The sequence below is a fragment of the Pristiophorus japonicus genome, chromosome 3, assembly GCF_044704955.1.
Source record: "Pristiophorus japonicus isolate sPriJap1 chromosome 3, sPriJap1.hap1, whole genome shotgun sequence".
Lineage (NCBI taxonomy): Eukaryota > Metazoa > Chordata > Chondrichthyes > Pristiophoridae > Pristiophorus > Pristiophorus japonicus.
The window spans coordinates 328704449-328712878 of NC_091979.1; the positions used below are offsets into that span (position 1 = coordinate 328704449).

Here is an 8430-nt window from a genome sequence, read left to right on the forward strand (position 1 = left end):
CTCTCTATCCCTCTCTCTATCCCTCTCTCTATCTATTTTTCTATCTCTCTCTCTCTCTGTACGGCTCTCTCTGTATGTTTCTACCTCTCGGTACCTCTCGCTCTCTCTCTCTCTCTTCTGTACCTCTCTCTCTCTCTCTCTCTCTCTCTGCACCTCTCGCTCTCTCTCTCTCTCTCTCTCTGTACCTCTCTCTGTCACTCTGTACCTCTCTCTCTCTCTCTCTGTACATCTCTCTCTCTCTCTCTCTCTCTGTACCTCTCTCTCTCTCTCTATGTACCTTGCTCTCTCTCTCAGTATCACTCTCTCTCTCTGTATCTCTCTCCCTCTCTCTTTGTACCTTTCTCTCTCTGTGCCTCTCTTTCTCTCTCTACCTCTCTCTCCGTAGCTCTCTCTACCTGTGCATCTCTATCTCTGTACTTCTCTCTCTCTCTCTCTCTCTCTACCTCACTTTCCATACCTCTCTGTCTCTCTCTGTACTTCTCTTTATCTCTATATGTAGCTCACTCTCTCTCTCCGTACCTCTCTGCACTTATACGTCTCTCTCTGTCTCTGTACCTCTCTCTTGCCCTCTCTCTCTCTCTCTCTCTCTCTCTCTCTCTCTCTCTCTCTCTCACTCACTCTCTCCCTCTCTCTGTACCTCTCTCTCTCTTTGTTTTTGCCCCTCTCTACCTCTCGGTGTACCTCTTTCTCTCTCTCAATGGCTGGTGGTAAAACAAGACGGCTCATATCGATTAACAATCGACTGCACAACCCTCAATAGGTGCTTGCCCCGGCAGCACCAGATTGTGGCCAGTCCATCGGCAATTCTCAATGGCCTGGAACCAGGGTATTGTATATTTACCATCCTGGACATAGCTAACGGGTTCTGGAGCCTCCCTTTGGCCCGGGACTCGCAGGACGTTTGCAGTTACCTTTGAAAATCAGCAATACATTTGGACACGCCTCCCCAGAGGTTCCATAATAGCCTACCCATATTTCGCCAGGTGATGGCCCGGGATAGCGGGAGGATAGATGTACAGGCAGAAAAAAGCACAGGGTTACAATATGTGGACGATCTTTTTATCGCCTCAAATACAATGTCAGGGCACTTGAGAACCTCAGTTAAGAAATTAGGAGCTCTGAAGCTGGCGGCATCACCCACAAAGGCCCAGGAGGCCCAGGCTCGAGTGCGGTACCTTGAACATTGGCTCAGTCAAGGCAAGAAAGCCATGACAGAGGAAAGATGGATGGCTATTAGGGACATGCCTAAGCCCCAGAATGTCAGGGGAGTAAGGAGGTTATTAGCACTTTTGAATTATTGGCGGAATTTTATACCTCAATGCACAACAATAGCGGAAGCCATATAGAAATTAAGTAAATGGATCGGGGGAACCCTACAGAAGATAGATTGGGGACCAGAGCAGGAAGATGCATAAGAGGAACTAAAAAGAGATCTGATGTCGGCCCCTGCCCTGGGATTGCCATATCCCAATGAACCTTTCCACCTATATTATGATCAGGATGTTGGAAGCTATTCCGCCATGATAATGCAGGATCATGGGAGGCAACAGACACCTCTAGTCTACTACTCAACGAAGAAAGACCCAATGTTTAGTGGGATGCCCCGATGTGTGGCCGCCCTGAACTGTGCGACTTGGGCGGTTAAAGTAAGCAAACCAGTAGTGGAGATGGGATAGACCATTTTGCACCCACAACATACCCTGGTAGAACTACTAAATACTGGAAAGCTGCGGTCGCAAAGCTAAGTGGGAGGCCGTATTGCTGCCCAAAGACAAGTCAGTAACAATAAAAAATCATAATGGAATTACCCCTGCTACCTGGGTGCTGACAGAATAGGAGGAAAATAGCTGTAGATAACAAGTAGAGGAGGAAAGGGAGAGCGGTGTAAAGGAAGAGCTATTGGACAACCCAGATGAGATTATATATGTGGATGGATCCAGGAAATAAATTGATGGAGAACCCCATGCTAGGTGGGCAGTGGTAACACAGGAGGGAGAGACAATAATGGCTGGAGCGCTCCCAGGAGACAAGTCAGCTCAGGTGGCAGAACTGGTGGCCCTTACAAAGGCTGTCGAGTCAGCTAAAGGAAAGCGAGTGAACATATATGCAGACAGTCGATATGCTTTCGGGGTGGTTCATGACTGTGTGGCAACCTGGTCACGAGGAGGGCAAGTGACATTTATTGGCGAAGTGGTAAAACATGGAAGGTTAGTAGCAGGGCTAGTGAAAGCAGCAAAGCAACCATGGGAAGCAGCAGCAATCAAGGTAAAAGCACGCACAAAACTAACTCGTAAGGGCCAAACGCACCCGCAAGACCGACCCACATTGGGGAATCGGTTTGCAGACCTAGCAGCCAAACGAGCGGCAGCTAAATGGAAGCAAGATCCAGCATTTCAGGCTGAAATTCAACGAGTATTGACAAAAGTGTTCAGACTGACATAAATATAGCACTGGTCCACCAGAGTGTCGATCAGGAAGAAAGACATGAATGGAGTCCACCAAAAGGGTGAAATATGGGTACGGGATCCCTAGCAGCAAATTCTGGCACCACAATGTTGTGGGCAACATATATTAAAATTATATCATGGGATAACATACCAGGAGAAGTAACATGCTGTACCTGCTCTCGCAGTAGTGGTAGCGGCCAGGATTGTGGAAGGATGTAGCAACATTTTGCCAAAGGTGCATTATTTGTGCCCAACATAATGTAGGCAGGGGATGTAAGGTACGAATGGGACATCAGTCAATGCCACAGGTACCTTGGGAGAATTGACTGATAGACTTCACCGGCCCCGTGCCAAAGGATAGGGGATAAAGGTATTGCCTGGTAATTATAGAGCAGTTCATCCGGTGGGTGGAAGCCTTCGTTAACAGGGACTGCTCCGCTCGGACGGTAGCGCAGATCTTGGCTAGCGAAGTGATACCTCGGTGGGGAGTATCCGTACAGATAGATTCAGACAATGGGACACATTACACGACCAAATTAATGAAAGAAACATGTACCCTGCTGGGAATCAAACAGAGGTACCACATACCATATGTATTGTATAGGGTTAATCACATCGGGTTAATTATGATATTTCGACATATACAGTGTGTTTTCTGCTTCATGCCTCGTGGAATGTTGTTGATGCAGAGAGAGAGAGAGAGACCTTGAAGCACACACCATCTTGTTTATGGGACAATCGGCGCCTCGAGGTGCCATGCTTTGTGGAAGAACAGCTGGGGCCTTACAGATTAGGAGTTGGCCATAAGCCATATGCACCCACGTTTGTTCAATAGTATAAAGGAACGGAACTTTCCAGTAGTTCTTTGAACTTCACCCTGGACCATGATTCGCGAGCGGTGCCGGGACCCCCAAGGCTCCTGACCAGTTGTCGTTGTGGAGTTCCTGACAGGCTGAAGGCTGAAGGCTGTGAGCTTTGTTGCACCTTATCATACTTCTCTTTTCTTCATAAACTGTATTATGTTTCTTTTCTCTCAGTAAACAGTGTTTTATCTTTACTTCATTTATTTGGTCTCTTATTTAACATTCATCCAGATCCCGAATCTGGTTCTATTATTATCGATCCAAAACATTTTGGCGTCATGAACAGGATCTGGTAAAATGTTTAAGAGAAAAGACAAGAAGCAGTGTCCTCCTGGGGGAGAGAAGTATAGAATACCAGGGTGGAGCACGAGGGATGAGGGTTTTGGCTCTCTTGCCAATGTGCTAGCCCAGTTTGGACCCCCGTAACATTGGGATACACCGTTATTGGAACAGAGCAAAGATAGAACACTACCCCACGCGGTACTGTCTCTCCTGGAGGAAGCGAGCTTCCCACAGGAGAAAATGTAGTTCCCCACAAATGGGATGGATTTTGTTGACAGCCTTAAGGGCGATGTGTAAACAACTGAAGGAAAGTGAGGCAGAAAACCTACAGTTAAAAACAGCTGTTAAGGTTTTGGAAAGTCAAAACTGGACTTTGACTGATGCGGTCCACACTGCACAAGAACGAGTGGACAAAGTCAATGAACAATCAGATACTTTAATATGCCGTCTGGCGTCAGTACAAAATAAAAAGAAAGCCAGACAACGGAAATGACAGCTAGATCGGTCAAAGGTACGTGCATTGGTAGCTGGACCCACTTGGGATCCGGCTCATTGGGAAGGAGACATCTGGTACTCCTCTGACTCAGAATATGAATGGTCAGATGGAGAGGGGGTCAACGGGAGGAAACTAAAGACCCTCCCCTATACGCTCCGAGCACGGAAGCTAGACTCCTTATGACAAATAAGACGAAACAGCAAAATGGGGAACAGCCGGTAACCACTAGAGGGGTGTGTGACTTCACCACTAGTGAGTTACAAGAAATAGGGTCTCGATTTCGCCAAAAACCCGGGGAATCATTGTCAGAATAGCTAACCCGGATTTGGGACCAGGGGGCATCAGGCGTAATACTTAACCCCGAAGAGTTAACAAAATGGGGACTATGACTAAGGACTACAATATCACAGCAGTGCCACGGAATGTCCAGGGCACAGGTTCGCTATGGGACATGATTACTATAGGGGATCGGGAAAAATATCCCTCTGCCATTGATTGGGAAGGGGAGGTAAAACCTGGGAATACTATGGCGGAGGGTGCGATACAGTTGTGCAACATGGCAACACAGGGAAGATTATATCACCAACCATATCGGGGGCCAGATCAGGAGCTCTTTACGGCAGGAATGCGGAGCAGGCTGATGAAGAGTGGCCCTCCTATGGTGAGGGGTGCGCTACTCGCATTATTGGGACCAGCCCAAGGGCAGCGGGTGGGGTACACTTGCCTATTGTTAGGACAGTAAGAGGATGTAGAAGATAGTGTGCGAGAGTCAAGAAGGGCTAATGTAGAGGGGGATCGGGACCAGCGACAAGGTTCGACCTCTGGGAAAGGTACAGGTGAAGGAAAGACAAAAAAAAGAATTATGCGGAGGGACATGTGCACGGCTTTACTGAAGCAGCGGTTCCCAAGGAAAAAATTAATATAATCCCAACAGGAGCGATGTATTCTATGTGGAAGCAACACTGCGTCCCGGGAACAGGGAAGGGTGAAAGGAGGGAGGTAAGGGAGACCAAGTCGGATAGCGATAAGTCTGCGGATGCGGAGAAACCACCTCCCACTAGCCTATACCCCAACGTAGAAGAGCTGTGGAAGGCTAGTAATCCCTCGACTAGGGGAGTGGCTGGGATCCGGGAGTACTCCCCGTTAGAACCACGTCAATCCAAGCTCCCGGGGATCTGAGGCCACACAAACCGATTACGATACATTGGCGGGGGCGGAACATACAAAGAGACGGGCAGAAGTTACTATTATCCATGGAAATCCTAGGAAACACACAGGGACCCGTGTGATAATTAATGGGTTCGGAGGGGCATAAACGCCCACTGTCCGAACAACTATCAGAATGGCGTTGGGAAATGGAACTCCGCGCTGGGTAATGACCTTAATATTGGCAGTAAAGGAACATATTATTGCGATGGACGTTTTAAAGGGAACCACACACAATACCTCATTTGGGCGATTCTCATTCGGGATACGGGCGGCCACTGTGATTGCAGGGGAAGCAAAGTGGGAACCAGTGGTAATACCACGGCCATCGCGTATAGTGACTATGAAACAGTACCGAATACCTGGGGGACACAAAGAAATAGGGGAAACCATACAAGGGCTCTTGGGGGTGGGTATCATTAGACATGCGGTGTCTCCCTACAATAGCCCTGTTTCGCCTGTGCAGAAACCCGACAAAAGTTGGAGGATGACTGTGCACTACCAACAACTGAACAAATTTGCCCCTCCCCTGGCAACCGCTGTCCCAGATGTAGTAACTATAACAGAGCGGCTGTCTGAAGAAGGTGCAGAGTGGTATGCGATAATCGACCTGGCCAATGAGACACACAAGGTCGAGCGAGCAGAGCAAAGCTCCATAGTGCGCTGGAAATGGTATATCGCAGACAGAGCAAGTAAAGGAAAGGAAGGAATCACCCGACTACATGAGCATGTGGCTGAATACCCACAAACTGCTGAGAGTGAACTTACACTTCGTCCGTCAGTTTAACCAAAGAGTCACCGATCTCCTGGGGCATGTCTTTTGAACAGTTAACACCTGAAGAACGTAGCCATGCCTGGTTCACAGATGGCTCAGCGGTCTGGCGAAATGGATTTCGGAAATGGCGAGCCACTGCCTTCAATCCAAAAACCCAGACAATTGTGCATGATGAAGGCGTGGGAGGCTCCAGCCAACTAATGATACGAGCAGCTGTACTCCTTGCGTTAGAAGAGGAACAAGTACACATATATACTGACTCATGGGCAGTAACCAATGGCATGGCGAGCTGGATGCGAAACTAGCATGAACATAACTGGCAAATAACTGGGAAAGACTTGTGGGGAAAGCATCTATGGGAACAGATAGAGTTCAAAGCCCAGAAGATGAAAATAACTGTATATCATGTGGACGCTCACATGAAAAACACTTCAAAGACCTCTGAACATAATAACACCATTGATAATATAACGCGGGTATGGGCTATCAAAGAGGTGGAAGTGGAAGAATATGGCACAGGCAAGTGGGCTCACCACAAATCTGGACATTTGGGCAGTCAGGGTACGATACAATGGGCACAAAATAGGGGGTTACATTTGACTATGGACGGTGTTAAACAGATCATAAACACCTATGAAATTTGTCAAAAGGTGAAGCATTTTCCCCGACAACGACAGCCCGGTGCCCATACAAAGAGAGGGACTCAGCCAACACAAATATGGCAAGTTGATTATGTAGGACCTTTACCATTGCAACAATGGTTCCAATATTTGCTCACTGCTGTTGATACCTATTCTGGACTTTTGATAGCTTATCCAGTGACTAAAGCGAATCAACAAAGTACGATTAAAGGACTGGAGAATTTAATCACATACTATGGTGAACCAGCAGAAATACAGTCCGATAATGGGTCGCACTTCACAGGTCAAACTGTGCAACAGTGTGCGGTAGACAAGGGATCTATTGGATGTTTCACATACCTTACTATCCGCAGGCTGCAGGATTGATAGAACACATGAATGGACTACTTAAGCAACAGATTAAAATATTAACTCCCACTAATACATTGCAAGGGTGGTTAAAGGTTTTACCACAAGCGGTGTGCAATCTGAATCACCAATCATTGCGGGGGGGATCTCCCATAAGCCAAATGTTAGGCAAAGTTAGTGTCCCTACTATTGAAAAAGAAAATCAGACTCAGGACACAGTTTGTGAAGGAGGAAAAATGTGGGTGCAGTGCCCCCAGAAACCCTTACAAGCAGGGGAAATCTTAGCGAAAGGAGAAGGAAACACTTACTGGGTGCTCCTGACTGGTCAAGATATTCCTCTCTGTGTTGACAAGGGTAAATTAACTAAACGGGGCTGAATTAATATACTTATGCTTCCTCCCACAGTAATTCTCCCCAAAATGGCGACTTACCAACTCATGTTCGCCAGTCTCTGTGTCTCGTTATCTGTGAGTGTGCTACTTCCATCCTCAAACACAGCATGGGATGGCCGTACAGGGTGGCGGTTAGCTAACACTGATCATACGCAAGGCAATAGTGCTTCCCCACCTGTATGGCCAAAATCTGTGGGTACCCGAGTTCAAGGGTGGATGGACTGATATATGACCTTCATTCTAATAGGTCATATCGATTGGGACGATGGAAAAATGTTGCACACCATCGCATCATCCTAGGCATTACTAACCTTCCTCCCACTGTAGACCTAACTCGTTTAGCTCAATTTCTAAAAGATAACCAAAAGGTCACTGACGAATTGAGCAAACGAGGGCGTATTCTTCATACACTGCAAGTTACTATGAGCTACAGTGAAGGCGCCTTGGTCAGAGTTGCGACAACGGTCACTGAGCTTATGTTACACCATTGGTGGGACATCTTTTACAGATGGTCCCCAAAAATATCCACCGCTTTGAAGCTGTTAATACATCCTATCATTGTTTTACTCGTCGCGTTATTACTGATATTGCTGCTTGTATGTATTCTTTGATGTAGATTGCAGGCGTTGCTTGCGCATACTCAACATGTAACTGAAGCATTACGCCTTCAACTCGATTATATTACCTAGAATGTCTAAATATCAAGGGTGAATTGTATTGTATAGGGTTAATCACATAGGGTTAATTATGATATTTCGACATTTACAGTGTGTTTCTGCTCCATGCCTCGTGGAATGTTGTTGATGCAGAGAGAGAGAGAGAGACCTTGATGCGCACACCATCTTGTTTATGGGACAGTCGGCGCCTCAAGATCTCATGATTTGTGGAAGAACAGCTGGGGCCTTACAGATCAGGAGTTGGCCATAAGCCACATGCACCCATGTTTGTTCAATAGTATAAAGGAAGGAACTGTCCAGTAG

The 8430-nt window shown here is 47.0% G+C and overlaps 1 pseudogene; it reads right to left on the minus strand.

Annotated features, from left to right (window-relative positions):
• LOC139256387 (probable G-protein coupled receptor 139) overlaps nucleotides 1-6109 on the minus strand; it is a 54249-nt pseudogene extending 48140 nt beyond the window's left edge.
• Between the last annotated feature and the right edge of the window lie 2321 nt (nucleotides 6110-8430).